Source organism: Colobus angolensis, unplaced genomic scaffold (assembly GCF_000951035.1).
Source record: "Colobus angolensis palliatus isolate OR3802 unplaced genomic scaffold, Cang.pa_1.0 Scaffold145, whole genome shotgun sequence".
In the NCBI taxonomy this organism is placed as follows: domain Eukaryota; kingdom Metazoa; phylum Chordata; class Mammalia; order Primates; family Cercopithecidae; genus Colobus; species Colobus angolensis.
This window is the reverse complement of record NW_012114544.1, coordinates 8,399,153-8,406,256: the sequence shown is the minus strand read 5'-3', so window position 1 is coordinate 8,406,256 and position 7,104 is coordinate 8,399,153. Positions and strand designations below refer to the sequence as shown.

Below are 7,104 nucleotides of genomic sequence, written 5' to 3'. Positions count from 1 at the left end.
CCCACACCCTCAAGCCATCACAGCCTGAGAATCATGGGATACACTGTGTGGGAGGGAGCGGTGGAAAGCCAAGATGAATGGGGACAGCATGTGAGGGCCTGGTCAGGCCCCTGCACCTCATGTCACTGGCTTCTAGGAGCACAGAATCAGGCTGGGCACAGAGGCCTCTTTTCTGCCCAGGAACCAGCAGGGGAGCTCCATCCAAAGGAAGTCAGGTCTCCCCACCAGGCTAGTCAGAGGGCATGAGGGGTCAGGACTGGCTGGAGGAAGGAAGAAGTGAAGAAAAGAGAAGCGACTCTGATCTGTCACCACACCTAGGTGCTCTGACCTGCCTCTGCCACATTCAGCTGCTGGAGAGTTGGCCTCGCCCCTCTGAGGGGCCACTGGCACTCAAACTGGCCTTGACTTCTCTGCTTTCTTCTCAGATCTCACTGTCTCATCATGGGCTTTCTGCTACTCTGGTAGCTTTTTGTCCTCTTGGCTTTTCTACCTTTTGTCAAACATGATCTTCTGGTACAGGTACTTCTCCGGCTTCTTCATCATAAGGATCAGGCGCCGGCCTCACTCTCCTCCTCCTGGGCCAGCTGCTGCTCAGAACTACCCTCCTCTTCGTTTTCTCCCCCTTCATCACCATCACCTTAGTTGTCTTCCTCCTCCTCCTCTTCTGACTCATTCAAGTTTCCTGGGTCCTCTCCCAGCTGCAGAGCCAGAAGCTTCAGCTAATCAGGTGGGATGTAATCTCCTTCCTCCTCAGTCACAAAGGGTGAAGGGTGTGGGGGTAGCTGCATTGCAGGGAAGTACTCTGCTCCAGGGAAGTGCAGTCTAGCGTTCATGGAGTCAAACACCTACTGGGGCTCCACGTAGTGCCTGTTACTAATTGAGGTCTGCTGCCCAGGCCAGTCGACAATCTGGTGGGTGCTACATAAGTGGGACTGATGCACAAAGGCTTTTGCCAGGATATGTCTCCCCAAAAACTCCTGATGATGAAGGCTAGGGCTTCAGGGGATACCTGTCAGTTAAGGAAAAACTTCAGGCCCTCAGAAAGCTTCTTTGCTTCTCTTGTGCCTCCAGCTCCTTCCTGAGGTCCTCCTCCTGCACCACCAACTCCCCATGGGCGGGAAACTCATCCACCTCGGCCTTTCTCTGTGGCAAGCACCGCAGCGTGGGCCAGGCTGACACTGAGGGCCTCCAGTTTCTCCACTGGCCTCTCCGAGTCTAGCGCGTAGGTACCATCACTGGCCTTCGCCTCTGCTTGGGCCTGACCCTCAGCTTGAGGGAATAGTGCACGTTGAGCGACTGATAGAGGCTGAAGTTCATCGATGAAGCCCAGCAAAGTGGTGTAGAACTAGGTGAAGGTGGCCATGACTCTGAAGTCCATGTCTGTCGGGTGGTCATGGGAGAAAGCATAGGGGTTGATCCATACAATGGGCCGTACCAGCACCTCAGCCTGGTAGTAAATGCCCTTGATGGACACGAAGACCTTGCTCAGGGCACAGCGAGTGATGATGTAATGCATGAACTTCACTGCTAGCCTGCAGCACAGCTGAATGGTCTCTACATGGGACTTGTCTGTCCACGGGAAGGTGGAAAAGAGGAAGCACATGGAGAAGGCAGCGCCACCCAGGTCCCCCCAGGCGTCAATGAATATGGGGTACCATTCCTTGATGACACAGTCATGTTTGTGGTCAATCTTATTGCCCTTTACATGTTCCTCGGTGTTCCGCTCGCTTTTCCCATAGGCCTTCTGGGGCTTCCAGACAGATTCCTTGTATTCCCGGACCTTGTTGAAGATGAACTTTTGGAAGAGAAACCTGATGTCTTCCATAAGGTAGCAAGTTTGGGCCGCAGTAGCACCTTTATTGACCTTTTTGTGTTTGGGTTCATGAGGATAAATGCCCATCAAGATGCACTGTCACCTCGAGTCAGCCATGGTCAGTGGGAGCTTCTTTCCTGGCCTTGCTTCCGGTGATGTGGTTGGCAGGTGAGCCTCCTTCTTGCTGTTGCTTCTCAAAGCCTCCTGTAGCTCCACGTTAAGGAGCCCAGGAGTGCCGCAGACTGACAGTGCCACTTCCTCCCGAAGTCTCTATTTGTCCTCTGGTAAAAATCTGTTACTCTCTAAATATAAACCAAACTTTATATTAATTAATTTCATAACATTTAGTCTTCAGTTTTAGCATTTAATTATATATTTCAACTTTCAGTATAAAAACGTATTACAAAAAAAGTTTACATTGCCTTTTAATGACCTATAGGTTACTCTATTATGGTTCAAGTAACTATTAGTTTATTGAAAAAAAATTATTTAATGGTCTTGTGTCCAGAATTGGTGGGTTCTTGGTCTCACTGACTTGAATGAAGCCACGGACCCTCATGGTGAGTGTTACAGTTTTTAAAGATGGTGTGTCCGGAGTTTGTTCCTTCTGATGTTCAGACGTGTTCAGAGTTTCCTCTTTCTGGTGGGTTCGTGGTCTCGCTGACTTCAGGAGCGAAGCTGCAGACCTTCACAGTGAATGTCACAGTTCTTAAGGAGGCGCATCTGGAGTTTTTTGTTCCTCCCATCTGGAGTTGTTCATTCCTCCTGGTGGGTTCGGGGTCTGGAGTTGGTCATTCCTCCCTGGTGGGTTGGTGGTCTTGCTGCAGACCTTTGTCATGAGTGTTACAGCTCATAAAAGCAGTGTAGACCCAGACTGAAGCAGAAAGATTTATTGCAAAGAGCAAAAGAACAAAGCCTCCACAGCACGCAAGAGGACCCAAGCAAGTTGCCCCTGCTGGCTAGGGCAGTCTGCTTTTATTCCCTTATCTGGCCCCACCCACATCCTGCTGATTGGTCCATTTTACAGAGTGCCAATTAGTCCATTTTACAGAGAGCTGATTGGTCCGTTTTACAGAGAGCTGTTTGGTAGTTCTGACAGGGTGCTGATTTGTGCGTTTACAAACCCTGAGCTAGACATAGAGTGCTGATTGGTGCATTTACAATCCTTTAGCTAGACACATAAGTTCTCCAAGTCCCCACTAGATTAGCTAGACACAGAGCACTGATTGTTGCCTTTACAAACCTTGAGCTAGACACAGGGTGCTGATTGGTGCATTTACAATCCTTGAGTTAGACACAAAGTGCTGATTGGTACATTTACAATCCTCCAGCTAGACATAAAAGTTCTCCAAGTCCCCACCAGATTAGCTAGATACAGAGTGCTGATTGGTGCATCCACAAACCCTGAGCTAGACACAGAGTGCTGATTGGTGTATTTAGGATCCTCTAGCTAGACATAAAAGTTCTCCAAGTCCCCACCAGATTAGCTAGATACAGAGTGCTGATTGGTGCATCCACAAACCCTGAGCAAGACACAGAGTGCTGATTGGTGCATATACAATCCTCCAGCTAGACATAAAAGTTCTCCAAGTCCCTACCCTGTTCAGGAGCCCAGCTGGCTTCACCTAATGTATGCCGTGCCCAGCCTGGCCATGGGTGTAGCTGCCCGTCAGTCCCGTGAGTTGTGCCCATACTCGTCAGCCCATGGGCGGTGGATAGGACCAGGTGCTGCAGATCAGGGGATGGTGCCGGTTGGGGAGGCTCGGGAAGCGTGGGAGCACACCACCAGGGGTTCAGGCATGGTGGGCTGCAGGTCCCAAGCCCTGTCCCTCAGGGAGGCAGCTCAGGCCTGGTGAGAATTCAAGCATGGCATGGGTGGGCTGGCAGTGCTGTGGGACCTGGCGTCCCCTCCACAGTTGCTGGCCCAGGTGCTAAGCCCCTCACTGCCCAGTGCCAGAGCTGCCAGCCGGCTTCTCCTAGTGTGGGGCCCGCCCAAGCCCGCACCCACCTGGAACTCACACTGGCTGGCGAGCTCTGCACACTGCCCCGGTTCCCACCCCCAGCCTCTCCCTCCACACCTCCCTACAAGCAGAGGGAGCCCGCTCCCTGCTTGGCCAGCCCAGAGAGGGGCTCCCACAGTGCAGTGGCTGGCTGAAGGGCTCAAGCCAGCCAGAGTGGATGCCAAGGCCGAGAAGGCACTGAGAGCCAGGGCTGCTAGCACGTTGTCACCTCTCAGTCTCATTCTTATGAAGTTCAAACAACATAGTATTCAATGTCATGGTGTTTCTGAAACTGTAAGCAGTTTTTTTTTTGTTTGTTTTCTATCCCACTGGGCACATAAAGAGATAACTAGACAGCCATAGGACAGTACAGAACAAATGTGGGCAAAAGTCAAATCTACAAATGATGAACTCGTCCCTTTATATCTAACCCAATAAGTGAGCACCTTTAACTTATTTTTAGAATAATTATTTAATAAATATAAAAGCAAAAACAATGCATATACTGAAACACAAATAAGAACATAATATATAGCATGTAATAATTAGAAAGTTCCCTTTAGATTATCTCATTTGCCATGTAAATCTTCTCAGTGTTAACCATTGTTAGCATTTTGGTGCATGCAATATTTACCTTTTAGACCATTTAAATTGCATTCACACGATTTCTGCACACATATGCTCATATATTTTATTTTATAACTTTCTCTTTTACGTTGAGCAAAATGCCATTAATATATTTCCAGGTCAGTACTACCCATCTACCTTGCTGTGTATAATGGTTCCAGAGTATTTCTTACTATGACCAGAGCATACTTTACTGAATCATTTCTCTACTTATAAATATTTATTGTTTTCTATACCAAACGTTCAGGATTTTTTATACAGTATTAACTAGAAAAATTTATATGGTCAAATTCTTAAACATTTATCAAATCCTATATAGGATTCCCTTATTCTCGTTTATGCTTTCGATGTCTCTTTTGAATTTCTCCATTAAAACGTCTCTCACTTCAATTCAATGATGTATTTATAAGTTATACACTACACTAGTGAATGAGTTCTTTTTTGGCAACTGGGTTTCCAAAACACTATCTGCTCTCAGGAAATGTATTTTGAGTTCAAGGGTAAATGAATAAATGAATTTCTCATCACCAAGTTACTTTTGTTCAGTTGTCAAATTATTTTATTCATTTTCTCTTAGTTAAGGCTGTCAAAATTAACCATTGCTATCTTATTTTTACTTTTTCCTTTATGCATAGCCTGGTAATTTTCCGCTCTGTGTTTTTGTAATTCATCTATTAATTCAGAACCAATTGGGCTAGAGGCTGGAAAAAGCAGGCTAGGGTCAGAACTGCAAGCTCTCTGTCCTCATAATCTTAAGTGAAAGAGATGCGAGGCAAGCACATAGGTATGTATGTGTACATGTCCATATATTTTATTAAGAAAAACTGGAGAATTATAGTAACCTATAACGAGGAGACATAATTTGTCAGTTACTATATTGTGCAAAATCTTGTATGTAACAATGTGGGGGGTTATGCTAATAACAATGAGATCAGCTTAACGTTTTTATACACTGAGGGGACATGTTTGGGTTGTCATTTTGAAAATATTGCTCCAGCTATAATATATGAAAGAAGGTGAAAAGGGTAAAAATAAATGTAGGAATGTAGGAGGATATTGCATCAATACAAAAAAAATGGGATGATAGTTTGGATACAAGTAGTAAGAATGGAGATGGAGAGAAGTTCTTAAATACATTGGTGATATTGGCAAGACTTGATATGAGACTAAATATGGGGCTATCAAGGAAAGATAATTTGGCAAGGATTGGCTGCACCTTTTTAGATTTTGGCTTTAATATCTGAACAGATGAGAGAACAAAGATTGGTTTGATTGAAAAGATAATGAGCCCAGATATGTTGTTGGATTTTGGGTTCCTTTAAGGAATCTAAGTTGTAGATGCTTAATAAGTATCTGTATGCACCGATCTCAAATTCAGTAGGTTTTCATATGCATGAGAGGAGTTTGAAAACTCTAGCTTCAAGAAATAGCAAAAATTGAAATATACAACAATAATTAATGGAGAATTAGGAGTATGAACAAAATTTTTCATAGAATTGTGAAACTATGATTCCTTCTAAAACTTCCCGTAGATAAGTAATTATCAAAAAGTCTATATAAAAACAATTAGAGAATGCTAAAATACTATTTTAGCATGTTTGAATTTTTGACAAAGAAAATTAAAATATAAAGTTTTGGTGTTTATTTTTATTTGCTGTGTTTTAAAAATAACCTTTAGCCCACCTTATGGAGTTCTTTCTTTGATATTTTGCATTTCATAAATATGACTTTATGACAACAAAAATAACCTTCAATTCATGGTACATTGGTGAAAAAGAAGAAGGATGAGAGGATAATATGACATAGCTTGATTTAGAAATGCATGGATGATTTCATTTTTATTTTAACTTTTATTTGAAAACTGAACCCAGATAAGGCTGTATTTACTCTACTCCATATAGAGTAGTTCAAAGATAGGATTTCTCAAAGCAGAGCTTTGATGCTTACTCTGAATCAGTGGAAAGACATGTTATTCAAAAGTCGAAAGTGTGCTTTCACTTCTGTTAATTATGACTGCTGTCTCACAGTGTTGTCACCCTGCATGAAGCATTATATCCCTCTGATTTGTTGCAGTAGGTAATAATGCAAGAATATATGTAATAAAAACTGTCACATAGTTCCCCAAAAAGTACAAAAAAAGATACTACCTTTTTACATTGTATAATTTTCCACACACACAGTTTCCATTCAAATTGCTGGTCAAGTTTCAATAATTTGTTGAAATTTAAGCTTAATGCTCCCTGGGACGTCTACTAATCTTTAATAAAAAAGGAAGGTAATTGGTTCATTTACCGTTTTATTCATTTAGATTTATTCAAGTATATTTTTATAAGAATTGTATTTTATTTGAAGGAAAAGTATTGTTCTTCTTAATAGGTGATTTCACTTTAGATTTTAAATAGGAAATACAATTAACTCTTCTTCAAAGGAATGGGATTTGTATTTAAAAATCTGAGTCTCCTTTTGAAAAGAAAGCATTATGTTTTTTCCTAAAGTGTTAAGCGCACACACACACACACACATTTTATATATTTTTATATGTACACATGTTTTATATATTTATATATACACACATTTTATGTATTTATATATATATATACACACATTTATTTTATGTATTTATATGTTTTTTTACATTTATATATATTTATATGTGTGTGTGCA

At 42.6% G+C, this 7,104-nt stretch overlaps 1 pseudogene; it reads right to left on the bottom strand.

Moving 5' to 3' along the window:
- Window positions 1-390: 390 nt before the first annotated feature.
- The window catches only part of LOC105507210, a 74,948-nt pseudogene continuing 68,234 nt past the window's right edge, over window positions 391-7,104 (bottom strand).